The sequence below is a fragment of the Gossypium hirsutum genome, chromosome A06, assembly GCF_007990345.1.
Source record: "Gossypium hirsutum isolate 1008001.06 chromosome A06, Gossypium_hirsutum_v2.1, whole genome shotgun sequence".
Taxonomy (NCBI): Eukaryota; Viridiplantae; Streptophyta; class Magnoliopsida; order Malvales; family Malvaceae; genus Gossypium; species Gossypium hirsutum.
This window is the reverse complement of record NC_053429.1, coordinates 107,436,651-107,442,395: the sequence shown is the minus strand read 5'-3', so window position 1 is coordinate 107,442,395 and position 5,745 is coordinate 107,436,651.

Sequence of the window (5,745 nt, the reverse complement as noted above, 5' to 3'; positions counted from 1 at the left end):
GCGCCACAAAATTTTGCGGCATTTTTTATAGCGGTGTTTTTTGTGGCGCTTGTCAAAACGCTGCTAAAGGCTAAAAAAAACGCCGCTAAAAGTCTGTTTTCTTGTAGTGAACGTAAGTTTTGTAAATATAAAATCAAACTTGATATTCAAACTCATACATGTCTGATATATGAAATATAAAACTGAAATAAAATCCAACAAGATTATCAAATTTTAGAAAAAAAATCACTTGATTTGGCGAATAGAACGAAGGAAATAAAAATATATAAACCTTCAAACCCTAAAATCTTTAATATATTCTAACTCTTAAAAAAAATTCAACCACCCATTCCTAATAACTTCAATTTAATCCAAACTTAAAAAATATCACCTTGGCTCAATCCAAATTAAAGGTAGAATATTATTATAAAATTAGCTTACGGATATAGAAGCATAGTAAATGAAATAACGAGTAAATCCTTAATCTTTGAATAGCGATTGAAAGAGAACCACCCAAAAATATAATAATGCATTCAATTTAAATCGTAAAACCCTAAAAGTTTAATTTAAAGAATCAAAATCCAAAAATTTTATCAAGAATTTTAAAGATTCAACATAATGTATAATTGAAATATCAAATTTATAGAATTAAAAAAGAAAAACGAATAAATCCAAAAATGATAAAAAATCAATTCATTCTTAATTATTCAACATGACAAAACTCTGATACCACTTGTTAGACTTGTAAAATAAATCTAAAATAAATCTTAATAAACCAGGATCTATCATGTCAAATCAACAGGAATAAAACTAGATGCGGAAGCGTACTTTCCAAATTAGCACATAAGAAATTCAGAGAATATTTGGCCTTTCCTAAGGATGGGACATTAGAAAATATATGTTGTATGTAATTTAGGGACCAAAACCTTAAAATATATAACTTTGGTATATTAGCCTTAATTCCTAATTAGCCCATTATTAATTAGAAATTGATTAAACTTAATTACTAGAGTATCTATACATATTTGATCCATATTTTATCTGAAATTTTAACCATTACAGCACTCTTAATTTGGGCTAATCAATCATAATAGTGAACAATAATATGTAATTAGTGACGTCCATAGTTTTCAACTCAAGTTCTTTTAATGTGTTTATGTAGGTATAAGCACGTAGAACTGCAGAAACTTTATATCAATTGAAGAGGAAAGAGTTTGGCTATGATTTAAAGACAATGAATATTGTTCTCAACAGATAGTGCGTGTTGGGGAATGTACATGAGGCTAAAAATTTTTGGAATGACATAATTAAGTCAAAATACAAGCCAGATATGTTTACCTACGGAACTTTTATAAATGCATTGACGAAGAAGGGAAAGTTAGGTACTGCGATGAAGTTGTTTCGAGGAATGTGGGAGAAAGGGTGTGATCCTGATGTGGTAATTTGTAATTGTGTCATCGATGCACTGTGCTTCAAGAAGAGGACTCCCGAAGCTTTGGAAGTGTTTAGGGAGATGAAGGAATGTGGTTGTGCCCCAAATGTTGCAACATACAACTCGCTTATCAAGCACCTAAGAAAGATTGGGAGGATGAGAAGGTTTATGAGATCTTGGATGAGATGGAGGAGAAAGAAGGGTGCTCACTGAATAATGCAACTTTCAACTACTTGTTCAAGTTTTCGGAGAAACCGGAGGAAGTTCCTGGTGTTTTGGAAAGGGTGGAGAGAAATTGCTGCAATATGAGCTGTGATACTTACAATTTGATCTTGAGGTTGTATATGAAGTGGGATCATGAAGAGAGAGTTAGACATATGTGGGATGAGATCGGAAAAAGTGGATTGGGACTGGACCGGCGATCGTACACAGTTATGATTTACTGGTTGTATGATAAGGGAGGGTTGAAGATGCTTTGAGCTATTTTGATAATATGACATCTAAAGGAATAGTGCCAGAACCTAGGACTGAGATTTTGGTAAATTCCATGAGGAACAAGTTGAAAGAGCAAGAAGGTGAAAAACAAAAGACAGATCTAGGGATAAATGCCAAATCATCGATGCTTAGGTCTAAAAAGTTTAAAAGACCAAAGCTAGGTAATGCTTCCTCTAAAATTATACCATAGTTTTAGTTCTGTGCAAATCCTATATACTATCAATGAAGAAAACCCACAGTTTTCATCTGCAAGCCTTTGCTTATATATCACTGATCAAGTATTACTTAGTTTTAAAAGGTTTAAAAAGAATATGGACTGAACATATGCACGATGTAAGACTAGTTTTTGAACTCTTGCGGGATAACATGTTGTTCTTAAAGAAATCAAAGTGTTTCTTTGATAAGTCCCAGGTAACCTATCTCTGCCCATTCTAGCTTATCGTCTGTATGGCTGATAGATGTTTAGATTATCAATCCATTTTCTTGTGAAATGATCGATTGCAATATTTTCAAAGCCTCTTTTTGTAGTGAAATGAGTGGTAGACTTGGTAAACTTGCATGTGTACAAAATTGAATCTAGAGATCCGTTCCCAGTCTAGACTTGAGCAATCTACTTCCACTCTTCCTCCAAAGTAGTTTCCTAATCTATTTGGCTTTTTGTATGCACTTTCTGAAGAATCTGAACTATTAGCCTATGATGCTCCGACTTTTCATTTTTCTTGAAGTATCTATGTCCAACGTATATATTGACCTACTTGTGTCCAACATATATATAGAGATCTCTATGGAAATATGACCTGACAATGATCCTTGAAATATATAAAAGAAGTTAGAAAAGATTGAACACACCCATATCGTGCACTCACACTTTAGTCTCTAGTCTGAAAAATAAAGCTATTAGCCCCCATTTAGTTTTTGATGAAGTAAAGTGCGGATAGAAAACCTGTCAATACTTGCAATGTTTGTCCATAATGTTTGTAAATGAGAAACGACCCTAGTCTACTTCATTTCTCAAACCCAATTGCTTGTAATTTCATGTAAATGTCACTAGGAGGCTATTGCTAAGGTTTAAGAATCTATTTTATGAGTCAGTGTTGGTTCTTTCAAGTTCACTTTAATGTCACTCTGTTTACTGCTTTCTAGTGTAACTTTTGTATGCTAAGCGATTTGTATACTAGTTGTTTGTCTAGAGTATGCATGCAGAAGTTACATATTAGTAGTTACAAACATAGATTTGCTGCTTGATAACAGAGAAATCTTTTCTTTTCTTTTCTTTTTTTCTTTTTTCTTTTTTTTTATAGTTTACCATGGTTGCTTTATGCCTATATGTTATGCTTTCGAAAACACATAGCTTGTATGATTAAAGGGAAGCAAATTCATAGCTCTAGTATAATATTTGACACTTTTGATAATATTCCATTGATCTTGTAGGTCTCTAGATTCTAGACCTTCATTTGAACTTTACGTATTCTCTTAACTAAGAACTGCATGGAGCTTGTACAATATGACAATAGGTGCAGTTTCACTCAACATGGACTGCGTTATGGGGGAAAAATAATTGGGTCACCATTTGAAGTGGCTTAGGTCAAAGGATTACCAGGGTAGTGTTGCAGCTTCCTGGTATTCCAATTCATTAAACTTAGGCTTGTTATAATTCATAATTTTATGTGAACGATAATCGTATAGCATTATGCTGGCATGATCAGATGAGATGAAGAAAAAGGTGGAAGAAAGGTTTTGTTGAAGCTGATCTCCATGCAGCTGGTATGAAGCAAATGTAGCTGGAAGCTGGCCATGCAAGCTCGTGACAAGCATGCAGCAACCTTGGTTTTGTGTTGCTGTTAGATTTGAACTAATATTTTGTTCATTTTGAAGTCTAGTTTGCTATAAGCTTTTTGATTGATGTAATTTGATGTTGATGGAGCTGTTAACCAGCTTTGTGTTAATGTACAAGTTAAGTTTTTGTTATTTGGAAAGCTTAGTGGAAGTAGGTGTATGTTTAGATAGAAATTTGACTTGTAAGATTTTTTTTATTTTGATATATGTAATGGCAATCTGCCTATGATGGATGTATGAAAAAAAATACAATTCTTTTTTCATCAATACTCTCAACTATTCTTCATGCTCCTTCTTTTTTTGCTTTAGTTCTGTTCTTGTTTTCCTTCCAATTTCTGCTCTTAAAGCTTGAACTTGAAGCATTTTTTCCTTCATTCTTTACCCGGGTATATTACGTTACTGCTGGTGCTCTGTTTGCAACTCTTACTTTACCCGGTTAAAGTACTCTCAAACTCCAACAATTGGTATCAAGAGCTTTCATCTTAGAGGACCTGTTGTTGAAAATTAAATGGCTTCATCAGGCTTTTCTCCTGCTGCACCACCAGTCTTTAATGGTGAAGGGTTCCACATATGGCAGGTTAAGATGAGGACTTACCTGCAGGCCTTTGATCTATGGGAAGTTGTTAACACAGACATCGAGCCAGCTCCACTGAGGGCCAACCCCACTGTGGCTCAGATTCGTCAGCATGCAGATGAGAGGACTAAAAGGCACAAGGCCATATCCTGTATTTAGAACTGTGTTTCTGATGTGATCTTCACCAGGATCATGACATGTGAGACCCCGAAGTAGGCTTGGGACAAGCTTAAGGAGGAGTTCCAAGGCACTCAAAGAACTAGGCAGCAGCAGCTTCTAAATCTGAGAAGGGATTTCGAGAATCTAAAAATGAAAGAAGAGGAAACTGTCAAACAATATTCTGACAGGATAATGGCTGTTGTAAACAGTATAAGGCTTCTTGGTGAGCAGTTTGATGAAGTAAGGATAGTTGAGAAGGTTCTCTCTACTTTACCAGAGAGATATAAGGCAAAGATATCCTCCTTAGAGGACTCGAGAGACTTGACAAGGATCTCCCTGACTGAGCTTATCAATGCTCTTTATGCTCAGGAATAGAGAAGAGCCAGCAGGATCGATGAGCACCAGGAGGGTGCATTTCAGGCCAAGAGCAAGCCTAGCTCGAGTAATGCTGCCTACAAAGGCAAGAAAAACTGGAGGGATAAATCCAAAGCTGATGCCTCAAAAAAATGGGACAGACCATGCAGACACTGCAAAAGGCCCGGTCATCCAGAGGCCAGATGCTGGTTCAGACCAGATGCCATATGTCAACATTGCAAGAAGAAGGGCCATGTTGAAAGAGTCTGCAAAGAAAAAGGCAGACCTGGCCAAAACCAACCTCAACACAAGAATGAAGAGGCTCGAGTAGCTGAACAAGGCAGTGACAGTGAAGAACAAGTGTTTGCAGTCTCATGTTTAGCTGCTAAATGCAAGGTTAAAAAGGGATGGCTCCTTGACAGTGGCTGCACCAACCACATGTCACCAGATGCAACTATCTTCAAAACTCTAGATAGAAGCTGTAAGACTAGAGTAAAAATTGGAGATGGACACTGTATTCAGGCAGAAGGCATATGTGATGTGATAATATGCACTCCATCAGGTAACAAATTCATCCCAAATGTACTGTTTGTACCTGAAATTGATAGAAATTTGTTGAGCATAGCTCAGTTGCTGGAAAAAGGATGTACTGTGGTCTTTAAAGGAAAGGAGTGCCAAATCAGTAACCAAAAAGGGTCCATACTTATGACAGTCACCATGAGTGACAAATGTTTTGAAGTTGACTGGTCAGGTGACTCACACACAACCCATACAGCCTCAACAGAAAATACCAAGCTTTGGCATCAAAGACTTGGTCATGCCAACTTTAAGTCTATGGCTTGGATGGTCAGTAAGGAAATGGTTGAAAACTTCACCAAGACAGTTCAGAATGAAGATGTTTGTGAAGTCTGTCAGA